This window comes from Epinephelus lanceolatus, chromosome 7, assembly GCF_041903045.1.
Source record: "Epinephelus lanceolatus isolate andai-2023 chromosome 7, ASM4190304v1, whole genome shotgun sequence".
In the NCBI taxonomy this organism is placed as follows: domain Eukaryota; kingdom Metazoa; phylum Chordata; class Actinopteri; order Perciformes; family Serranidae; genus Epinephelus; species Epinephelus lanceolatus.
The window spans coordinates 2113756-2126550 of record NC_135740.1 but is presented as its reverse complement, the minus strand read 5'-3'; the positions used below and the strand labels follow the sequence as shown (position 1 = coordinate 2126550).

General features: G+C 47.2%; 1 pseudogene; it reads left to right on the top strand.

Annotated features, from left to right (window-relative positions):
* The first annotated feature begins 4195 nt into the window (after positions 1-4195).
* On the top strand, positions 4196-5727 carry LOC144458243 (uncharacterized; annotated as a pseudogene).
* The last annotated feature ends 7068 nt before the right edge of the window (positions 5728-12795 follow it).

Here is a 12795-nt window from a genome sequence, read left to right as displayed (position 1 = left end):
TAGAATGTTTTTTTTTAATGACTCTCTGGCCTCTAGTTTCGCAGACCGGGCGAGGCGGAGGTGCAGCTTCGCCAACTAGGTGTGGCCAGGTGGATTTTGCAAGTTTGGCACACCGTGCGCGCTGGTGCAGCAACTCCTCTTTCCCACCTTCGTCCCTCCTACCTGTGCAAGTCGGAAAGAGGGAGGAGAGAAGGCGTGGAGTGGGTTTTACACACATCACACCAATCAAATGAGCCCCTCTCCTCGCCCTTATATGCGCCGCGGGAAGGCATAATGAGAGTTTACTCAATTCGCCATGGCAGAAGAGAGCAGCATCGTCAGACGGCCAAACTTCTCCCAGGAGGAAACTGATGTTTTGGTCCAGAAGGTCCAAGCTCACAGTGTCCGAATACACGGAACTGCGAGCAGACCTCCACGGGCTGATGATGCAAAGGTAGCCTGGGAGGAGGTCACCACAATTGTAAATCAATGTTCTCTCGTCCGCGCGCGCTCTCTCTCTTTCTCTCTCGCAGTCTCACACTGTTTCTTTTGCTTTTGACTTTTCTTAGATGACAGTTGCTGAATACATACTCCCTATCTGATGCTGTGGCTGTTTGTGGTTGTCTGAGAGGGATGTGAACTCATTAGTTTGCAGCTCTGTTAATCAAATCAGGTTGGGTTTCCATTACGCATGCCAAACGTGCCAATCGGTGCCAATCCCCTTTGTTCTCACATCAGATGTGACGAGACAGTCGATATAGAGATACATTTATGTGCTGATTGCAGATATTTGCACTGAATAGTGGTTTTTGTGGGTATTTTTTTGATTGTTATTGTGCTTGACGTTCTGAAAACCTGCCTGTGAGGTTTTGGTGACGTGTGCGCACTGTCCGCCGGTCAGCCAAACTTCCACTTACACCGGCTGCACTCCAACTGCGCTGACAGTAGACCTGGTTTCAGCCGGCGAGCGTTTGGCGCACCTTCGGCGAAGCCTTTTGGCACGAAACTGTCACTGCACCAAGCTGGATCTGTCGACACCTCCCCCTGCTGTGCCGCCACACCCATCTCAGCGCACCTCGGTCTGCCAAACTACCAAACTGAGCGCGCCTCGGGTTGCGCTGCTTGAAACTAGCTCTGCGCAGGGTTCGCCACCCTGCGCCATCCTGCGGCACGCCGCGAAACCAGAGCCCTCTGTGTCCATTAAATAAATTTTGTTGGTTTGTTTGTACTGTTGGTCTGTACATAAAATGAAAATAATTAAAATAAAATGAAAAAGCTTAAGCAGTTGTAGGTTTTGCCTGTGTGACAGGTTGGCCCCTGCTACTAGCACTAACTACCACACTATATCACTACTGTACAGCCCCAGGCTCAAACTGAGCAGTGTGACAGCATAACACGTATTTGGCTGTGGAGATCATCACGGTGTATTAAAAACTGAAATATGCCTCCATTAGCCTTTATCCCATCTTTTTGAAATGTACACTTTTTCAGCTCAGAGAAGCAAAATGCTTTTATGCAATATTTCAATCCTTATTTGGGTAGTTTACTGACATCAGGGATGTCATTTCTGTGTAAGTAAGTCATTAAACCCTTGAAGCTTTTGAGTTGACATCTGTAATCAGTCAACACATTCTCACTCCAACCTCATCACTCTGACCTTTCCACGTCGAGATATGACGTGCAAGGTACTCTGGGTGCGTTGGTTATTGACGTTCTGGGACATGCATGTCTGTTTTAAAAATACACTTTCATTTTCACAGGAAATGTACAGTCTGCATACAGTCTCTTTCAAAATAAACACACTGTGTCAGTACAACACCACAAATTGATGTTTTTTTCCTTCAACAACAAACACACATTGTTACGTTTAGCCAACACACATGTGGTTGAGTTTAGGCAACAAAAATATGTGGTTAGTGTTACAAAATAGAATCATATCTCCCCCTCCTGAGTACCTGCGCGCCAGGTATGGCTCATTAAATGGAGTTAATTGTGTAATCTAGGTTCAGGAGCAGGACCACGCCTCAACCACTCCTCTAATCACCTGACTAACATATATATACCAGCACAGCTCTACCACAGGCCTCTCAGATCTCTCGAACATTGGCGACCCTACGTAGGTTATCTCAGCAAGTGTGTTTGTGCGTACTCACCAATGGATCACGTGTTGCAAGTCAACCTGTCCGAGTCTGACTCCGACGACTTGTACGACTCTCTGCTCAAGCCAGGTGATCCTCTGACCCTGTCTCAGCAGTCTGCCGGTAGCCGAAACTCCCAGGGGAGCCGGCTGCGCTCTGTGGTCCACATCCCTCCGTCTCGCCGTGGTTCTCCGTCGGGCTCCATCAACGAGATCGCCCCAACTCCTCGTGGATCTCAGGCCTCCTCTTCTCCGTCCTCGCGGGTGGGAAATCGACGCCGGGTCCACAACCGTGGGAGCCAGCGGCGATCTTCTCCTCCTCCTTCCCGAAGCGGTGCAGCGTCTGTCACGCTCCACTCGGCCATCTCCACCATGTCCACGTCCACAGCAAGAGCCTGACATCAGAGATTGGACCATCGCCCGGCTCCAGCGGTTCCTGAGGGCAAAAAACATCCCCTTCCACCGCAGCGACAACAAGTCCAGGCTGTTCCAGCTCTATTCAGCCGCTGTCCGGGCTCCCGAGGCCACAGCTCCTTCTCCCAAGCCGGCCGCACTTCCGGGTCGCCCTCCAAGGCCTACTCCCGCCAGCGTCACCGTCGGTGAAGTCACGGCGCCTCCACCACTCCAGCCGGAGCAGCCTCTCTCATTCATTCCCCCAGCCGGGGGTCAGGTCGTATCACCCCCTGTGCCTGCTCCCTCAGACGCAGATATGTCACACGCAATATCTGCCTTCTTCTCCTCCCTGTCTCGCAGGCCTCCACTCTCACCCCGTGCACACACACACACATCCCCACATCCCTTTCCTCTACCCTTCCTTCCAACTATTCCGTTCTGGCTGGCATCGCAGCCCAGGAGCCCCGTCCTGCAGCACAACAGGCTCCTTCGGCGGGAGTTTCACTGCCTTCCACTCTTTTTCCGATGTGTCTCTCCTTACCCCTCCCCTACCCCCCCCCTACCCCCTCCCTTCCCCAACACCCTAATGTTTTTTCCTCTGCTGCCGTCTACACTCTAGCCACAGCCACACCACCAGCTCTGCCAGCCTCTGCCATTCACCGCCCCTCACCCGTCTCGCACTCACTGCGCCAGCAAATACTGTCCAGTAATTATGTAGACCTAGCCCAGCTCATTCAGCCATCTTTTTTTGACAGTTGTCAACCCAGGGAACTGCAGACCGTCCTTGGTCCAGTTCTGTTAAAGCAGTCACTGCCAACCAGGTCCAAAGACTTGACTCCTGTCGAGTTTGCTCTAGCTTTCTCCCTATTTCGCGACGACATCTGCTCTGCTTTTCCTCACTGTCGATCAGAGCTGGACGACTATCTGTCCATCGTGTTGGACATGGCTTTGCGTTTCGGGGGGACGGGATTTTATACCTACCATGTCCAATTTGCCGCACAAGCAGCCGGCCAGTTGCAGCAGCTAAACCAGGGGACATACTTGGGGGCCCTCGATTCAGAAATATACTGCCGCATTTTCGCAGCTTGTTTCTCCCTCTCCTGCGACTTATGTGGCGCCCCTTCTCATCCGGCCTCTGCATGCACTATCATGGATCCTCCACCGCACTCCCGCCCCACCACTCCACGCAATGCCCCGATCTTCGACCGTCTGTCTTCCGCTGCAACCCCCCCTCCTGTCATCCCCAGAGCCAAGGACGCACGTCCCACTGTCAATGTGCCGGTGCCAAAGGGCATCGACAAGCGAGGACGGCCGGTCCTCTATCAGGGCGGCAGGATGGTGTGCAATAATTTCAATCAGTGGGGTTGCAACTCGTCCGGCTGCCGTCTCCTGCACGTCTGCTCCTTCTGCGGGGGCGCTCACGCCAGGACCACCTGCCCCCACAATCCCACCAACACAGCAGCATGACTAGAACGTCACCTCGGCACGCCCATAAAGGTACATGCACTCGCTGCTGCTCTCAGTGACCACCCTGATAAGCAGTTTGTCGATTTTCTCATCTCTGGCTTCACTCACGGTTTTCACCCCGGCACGGAGGTGCTTCCTGATTCTTCCCACACATGTCACAATCTTCAATCCGCTCTCACGGAGCCCGACACTGTTGACACATTACTGGCAAAAGAAGTCATGGAAGGATTTATGATAGGCCCTTTCGATCATCCTCCTTTCCCCGTATTCTGTATCAGTCCCATCGGTGTCGCCACACGCAAATACTCGGGGAAAAAGAGGCTGATCATTGATCTGTCGTCCCCACACGGCTCCGACATCCCGAGCATCAACAGCCTTATTCCTAGCCCGGATTTCTCCATGCAGTACGCCACCATTGACCACGCCATGGCACTGATTCGTCTGGCGGGACACGGAGCATGGCTGTCTAAGGCTGATATCACTAGTGCATTCAAGGTCTTGCCCATTCACCCCGACTTCTGGTGTTATTTCGGTGTCTGCTGGAAGGGGGCTTACTACTTCTCCGTGCGTCTCACTTCGGCTGCAAGAGCAGTCCCAAAATCTTTGACTCTTTATCCGAGGCTCTATGCTGGATCCTCTCCAACAATTACAGGCTCCCCTACGTCCTTCATCTCCTTGACGATTTTCTTGTCGTGACTCCCCCGTCCTCACCTCCTCGCCACGGTCTCACTACACTTAGGTCTGCATTTTCCAACCTCGGTGTCCCTCTGTCCGAAGAAAAAACTTCATTACCTGGCACATCCATCGAGTTTCTGGGCATCACTCTGGACTCAATGTCATTCCAGGCTTCACTGCCCTTGAAGAAAGTGCAGCGCATCTCGCTGCTCTTGTCTAATTATCTTCTGACAGACAGGTGCACCAAACGCCAGCTGCTCGCTCTCCTCAGGCACCTCAATTATGCCATCCGCATAATTCCACAGGCAAAATCTTTTCTTTCTCAACTGCTGACCAAAGCTGCATCCATTCCCTCTCTCCACGACCACGTGGTTCTGGACGACACCTGTAAAACAGAAATGCGCATGTGGCAGCAATTTCTGTCATCCTGGAACGGCATCTCATTCTTCTATGATGACTTCATCACCCATCCCGAGGACATTCAACTCTACACAGACACGGCTCCCTCCGTGGGTTTCGGCGGGTATTACGGGGGGAGGTGGTTTGCTGCTGCTTGGCCCTCCGAGTTCGAGTCCCTCGACACAGAGTCACGCTCTCCCTCGTCTGCTCTGTACGAGCTGTACCCCGTGATCATCGCCACTCTAATCTGGGGGTACGAATGGTCAAAAAAATGCATTAATATTCACTCTGACAACACAGCAGTAGTAGATATAATCAATAAAGGCCGTTCCCGTTCCCCAGCCATCATGCCATTCACCTGCAGACTCACTCTCATCTCCGCTCAGTATCAATTCATCCTCCGCGCATCTCACATTCCCGGTCACCACAATGCCATCGCTGACTCACTCTCCCGCTTCTCTTTCCAGAAATTCAGATGCTTGGCTCCAGACTCGGATGTCCATCCCACACCAATCCCACCGTTTTCAGCAACCATATTCAGCTAAATCCTCATCTGGCAAATCTCACTCACATCTCCCAAGAAACCATCCTTAACAGTTTAGCACCAAGCACGCTATCTGCCTACCTCACCGGCTGGAATTCTTTCAAGAATTACCATGCCACTTATCATCTACCGTTTCCCTCTCTGGACGCCATGTCCATATGCAACTTCATCTCACACTGTCATACCGTAACAAAGATCCGGGCCTCCAGCATACAAACATATCTAGCTGGTATTAACTTATTTCATAAATTATCCACCGGCCTCCCTTGTCAATCAATCTCGCACGCTCACGTCACCATGCTAATCAAAGGCTTACGAAAGCACGAACCAGCGCTGACAGCCAGACGCCTCCCTCTCACCTCCGATCTGCTCAGCCGCTGCATACGCACTCTGCGCTCCGGTTACATCTCTCCCACAGTCGACTTAACACTGGAATCAATGTTTCTACTCGCTTTCTTCGGATTCCTGAGGTGCTCTGAATTTGCTCCAACATCATCTGTCTACGATCCTTCCCGTCATCCCAGTCTATCCGACATCACCACCCACACTTCAGACTCGCTCATATTCACGCTCCGCAGGAGTAAAACTGATCAGTTAGGAGTAACCTTTCCCATCTACATCTTCCGCCTCAACTCCTTTCTCAGCCCTCACGAGCCACTGACCAGATACATCCACGCCCGGTATTCCGCCCGCGCTTCACCACAAGATCCCCTCTTCCTCACTGAAACAGGGAGGATGGCCACCCGTTTCTGGTTCCAGAAACACTTCCATAACATCCTCCGTCTCTCCGGAATTTCATCTGATCATTACTCTTGCCATTCCTTCCGCATCGGCGCCGCCTCCTCAGCCGCCAGATCAGGTATTTCAGACCAAGTCATTCAGGTCCTCGGGCGCTGGTCCTCACAAGCATATCAAACCTACATCCACAATAACCTCAATGATCTCCGTCTAGCGCACGACAGACTAAGCCTCACTTAATCAGACTCTTTTGGGGGCTTCCTAAACAGCATGGGCTCATCAGAACTCGAGACGGAACCCCCACACTGAGTCTCTCCGCCCACATCTACACCTCACCCAGTCCGACCCTCCGATGACGTCATCTCCATCCCGTTCATTCACCTGCAATCTGCACTCCCCCATTCATCACCACCCCATTCATAACCATTTTCTGACAATCACATCCTTATTAAATCTCTAAACTGCATATCGTTGTGGTGTGGTCCTTGCTAGTGAATGGCCTGCGCCCTGATTGCTGGGCGGGGCTGTCAGAATTATTATCTGGGCAGATGCCTGCTGTTCAGCATTCTCGTCTCTTCCTGGATCCTGGTGTCTGTGTTTTGAGTGTTTCATATTTTGGCCTAAGCAGCATGGCTGGCGGTGCACTGTGTTTTTTCTGGTCCTCTGAAGCTGTAAGTTGTGCTTCTTGCTGTTTGTCTTTTGTGGGGATTTTGGTCTCTGTGTGTGGCCATTACATCTGCTCTGCCCCTCTGCCTTGCAGCGTGGCTGTCTGCTGGTCATGGCATGTGGACCAAAGTTGTCCGCTTTACTTCTGGAGGTAGGCTGACTCAGCTTTTTTCCGGCGGCTTTAATCTGGTCAGCCACTTGATCTAACTAATTTCGGTCTCTTAACAGTGATTAAACCGTGGCTCGCTCTCTGTCATCCTCCTCACTGTTGGGGAAGCTGTGCCTCGGCACTCTGGTATGTATATGCTCATCTGAGTTATCTTTAATGGATGTTTAACTACGGGCATATTTCTAAAAGCTTATTTTGGGGTCTGTGTGTGCGCTTTACAGGCGCATCATGGCCCAACTGCGCACAGCTCTACTGTGACACTACTGCTGTTTTGTGTCTGAGGGTTTTGTATCTGAGGATTTTGTCAGCAAAACTAAGGAGATGATAGTGGACTTTGGGAAGAGGCAGCAAAGGAACTACATCCTCCTAAATGTCAATGGTGGAGGTGGCAGATAGCTTCAAGCACCTTGGTGTCCACATCACTGAGGGTCTGCACACTGACTCCGTGATTTGTCAAAGGCAAGACTGGGACTGTTTTACCTCAGATGCCCAAAAGGAATTCCAGGTATCCCCTTAAATACTGATGAATCACTACTCCTGCACCACTGAAAATGATCTGATTGGGAACATCATCCCCCCACAGTCATATATTAACCATTATTACACTTTTTCAAATGCACAAATTGATAGAACTGACACATTACATTTCACTGAAATTGTATCCATATGGGTGGCACTGTGATGCAGTGGTTAGCACTGTCATCTCACAGCAACAGGGGCCCACCTGTGTGAACTTTGCATGTTCTCTCCATGTCAGCATGTTTTCACCAGCTTCAAGGACGTAGGTTTGCCTATGGACGGTAGGGACATGTCCCTTCCAATTTTTTGGGAGGACAGTATTGTCCCTGTCAATGTTTGAGTGAACTGGGTTAGGGTTAGGGGGTTAGGGTTAGCCTTTTCCTAAATGTAACAGTTCTGTGTTCGTAAACACTGGACAAATCACATGTTGTATTTATCACTACAGGATCATCCCATACTGTGCATGATCAAAAGTGTTCTCGGTTTGTTTTGCTATTCCACTTGATGATGAACAACACACACTGTGTGCCGAAAGAGTGGATTTTTTCCTCATGGCACCAAAGTGTCTGAATTAAGGGAGTTATTTAGACTTCTACAAACAACTTTGTTTTAGTTTCAGTCTTAACTTTGGGTAGAATTGTTTTAAATATGAGGACGCATCGCTCTGTGTCTCTCCTCTCATCCTGCTCTGCATTGTGCTATCATTATTATTACAGGGGATGGATATAGTGATTTGGGGTCCTGCAGCCCCAGACAAAATGCCTCGCTTTATTTTCACCCACTCTCTTAGGGTGGCAGGGTGGTAAAGGTAGCTAGGACTACTCAAAAAAAGTTTTTCTTCAGTGAAACTATTAATAGCACAGAGTAAGTTAAAGTCAAAGTCTTGCATTCAAGAGAGGCACTATCAGCACAATGTCTTTACTTTACTTATCTTAATTTACTTAAATCTGTTAAGCTGGAGCTTTTAATGTTTAAAAAATGCTGGATAGTTTAGTAAATAACAATGCATCATATTTTAATTGTTACATTTTGGGTGTAAAAATCTGAATCTGCTACATGACTATGTCTCTGTCAGGTAAATATAGTGGTACACTGGTTTCCTCTGAAGTGTAAGTACTACGTATAGGGGACATGCTGGATGTGTTTTGAATATGCATAAAGTTTTGAATATAAGTCGAAATAATGCCTAAACACAAGCGAGCTAGGAAATGCATTGTTTGATGCTCAACATTTCCTGGGGGAGAAACTCCAAAGTCGTTATATATTGACATTTGGTCATGGACTTTCCATGTTGAGATATGATGTGTGAGGTACCCTGTGTGCATTGCTTTTTGATATTCTGTCTGTTACATGCTTTGTCTGTTTTTAAAATACACTTCTGTTTTCACAGGATATGTACAGTTTGCTTGCAGTCTCTTTCAAAATAAGGGTACTACATCAGTACAACACTGTAAATTGATGTTGGGTTATGTATTTATGTTTTGCCAACACATGCACATGACTGGGTTCAGGAAAAAAGAACAGGGTTTGGCTTTACAATCTACCGGGAAGCAAACATCGACCTCCCACATGAAAGTCGGTAGTGGTTGGACCAATTCACCACCCCTCCAGCTCACTGTACTCAGACTTCTGCCGCCTTAACTTTCATTGTTGTCCCAATGCATGTCTCACTAACACCACCATTAAACAATAATGGCAGCCAGCTGTGTATCATGCCAATGTGAAAGGATGGCTTTTTTTGTCAGTGTCTGACGCCGGAAGTCACTGACCAAGTGCTGGTTTCCGACGACCTCAGAGTAAGACTGGGTTGTCAGAGCAGAGCACGAATCAGCTGCCATAAAACAGACATGATAAATGATTATTTTTGTCACGTTATGCCTTTATTATTGTTTATAAAGAGCTGCCAATGCATATGTTGTATGTCACACTAGCAGCCAACAGTGTGTTACATGTCATGCGCATCACGCCTCTTTTATTGCGCAATTGCAGAATGCAGTGCATAACCATGCACTTTAACGGCATGAAGCCATCATTACTGGGTTTTTTGTAAAAATGCAAAGGGGGTATAAAGAAGGGACTTTGTTGCAGTCCGATAGCGTGATCTCTGTGTAGAAAGGGCTTATATGTCAGCCCTGTGATAGTTTGCCGACCTGCCCACAATATACTCCGCCTTTCCCCCAGTGTCAGCTTGCAACCCCTAACAGGACAAGCGGTTACGGAAAATGAATGAATAAATGACTGTATTCATGATTTCATGTGGCAAATAAACATTATATAATATTTACAGTGTAAGAATGAGTATGTCTATTCCCCTTAAAATCACAGTACATGCTGCAGAACTCTCTCACACACTCCCACTTCCTCTTATTCTCTCTTTTTCACACTCGCTCACAGAAACAGTACACTCAATTACGCAGCACTTGATCATCAAGGCTTCGCATATAACACCCTCTCATTGCCATGACACTCGTTCTCCATCACACGTACATCCTGGCACGACTTAATCATCATGTACCACACACACACACACACACACACACACACACACACACACACAAGCCACACACAGTTATCAGCCTCTTATCATTTAGAGTGGTGTACTGCAGGTTGGAGTTGTGATATTAGTCTCATTAAAGCAGCCACTAATTACTGAGGCCTGAGAGACAACAGAGGAAACAATAATAAGAGGAAGTCTGGATGTGAACTCTACTGAGACTCTGCTGCTGCTTTCTGCACTGGAGTGGCAGCTGGTGAAGAGGGTCTCATTACACACACACACACACACGCACAGAGGTATGGGAGCTTACACACATTCATGCACATTTATGTATTATACATGAAAACACAGACAACCTGCACAGAGCCCACCATGCATGCATACACACATATTTGTTAACACTGCAAGCACCGTAACACACATACACAAACATGTGCTTAGGTATCGTGGCACACACAATCATGCACAAACATACAGTACACATCAAAACCAACATTAACTACACATACACCACCGTGCATTCATGTTCATATTCATGCACACATGTAACACAATAATGAATATAACCCCCCCCCCCCCCCCCCCACACACACACACACACACCTCATTTGCACACACAGATATGCATACACATTGTTCTGCTCTATTATTTTTCCTGCATAGCGGTGGTATATTATTGGGAGCGCTTTATCTCACACACACACACACACACACACACACACACAGTACAGCCTGCTGCTAATTATGAATAATAAAGCTGAGGTTTAAATAATTGAAATGGTGGTCCTTTGGTGCCTCTCCAGCAGCTAAGTGGGTCACACTTGACGGAGCCTTTCCTTCCGATCAGTCCAGCATTCAAACCCACTATAATAGCGAAGAGGTCTGGGAATTCAGCGGCATGACATCCCACAGAAATTATCCAGTATAGGCAGGGAGTATTTTTGGCAGGAAGCAAAAGGTCTTCAAGCTTGGGAATTCCCTGCGTGACATTTCCCATTGTGTGGGGAAAATAAATCAGATTCCATTACATTTGAGGGCACAAATCATCTTGGGAAGACAGGCGCAATGTCCCTTTGATGTGATTTGGGGAATCAGAGGAATGGAAGTTGTTCTACCAATGAACCCCCAATTGAAAACCAAAATAATGGGACTGCGAATACTGGGAGTTCTTAGAATTCCTTTGTTATATCCCCAGTATGCTACAGATTTGGCTCGGTAATAGTCATTAACATTCTATTCCCTGTGCTTTAAGCCCCAGTTAGATTAACAGAATCTGGGAATTCTACAGCAAGATGCGTAGTTTTAAATGTATGGATTCCGATGACCTGAAGGCTTAATTGCATAATCATTGCAGTACAATTCACAGAACATTTCCATAAATATATGTTTGGAATGATCCATTATTCTGACTCTCAAGTCAGTGACACTGGCAGAAGTTCACAGGTCTCCTAAGTGTATTTCAAATTCCAGGACATCCATATGTATAGAGTTAAACTGCTCATAGTAAATTTTCTTCTTCAAATTCCCCGTGCAAAAGGTGGGAATTATTTATAGAATTAAGAGTAAGCCTTCAGTTCTTGGCACGTTGAATACCAGATAATGAGCCAATTCTCTGAAGTCACATGGTGTAATGTGCAACCATATGCACAGGGATTAACTTGTATTGAAGTTCCCATTCCTTCCCAAGACAATATCAATTATTCTGTTAGTGGTAAAAAGACATACTGTACTATTCCATATATAGCAAGCTCTCTGGATATTGCTACTGTAATTTATGCATAATGTTCAGTGTGTAATTATTTTGAAGTCTCCCATGTTATAATTTCATGTAGACAGATTTTCTTTAAGCAAAATCTTACAAAAGCAATTTCATCTTCTTAACAGCACAAATTAGTTTGATAACAAAAGGTACAGGTATTTATACATTATAGTTTTCAAAGTAATCTTAACATGATATAAGTATTAGAAGCCTAAAAAATAATGAATTAAGTTTTTCTTATTATTCTTATTACGTCTGGCAAAATAATAGGGGATACTCAAAGGTTGCCATTGTTAAAGGGAAGCTTTTCACATGCATGAGTATAAGTCAGTCTACATGTCACAGCCTGTGAGAACAGTTGTATAATGTCCTCTGGGGCTTTCTAAAGTCAGGATACCACATCAGCATGTCAAGCATGTCAAGGCTTCTGATGCTTTGATTGTGACCATTTCTCTTGTCCAGTCCAAATTATGGAGGATCAATATCACATTTCTGGAGGATCCCTAAATAACTTGGAACTGGTTGTCTTTGTTTATTCATTCATTTATTCATTCATTCATTCATTCATTCATCTTATGTAGCAGGTTATCCTGTTGGGGGGGGGGGGCTGGAGCCTATCCCAGCTGACATTGGGAGAGAGGCAGCGTCCACCCTGGACAGGTCGCCAGACTATCACAGGGCTAACAAATTGAGACAGGAAACCATTCACATTCACATTCACACCTACAAACAGTTTAGAGTCACCAATTAACCTAACCTGCATGTTTTAGGACTGTGGGAAGAAGCTGGAGTACCTGGAGAAAACCTATGCTGACACAGGGAGAGCGTGCAAACTCTGCACAGAAGGGACTTA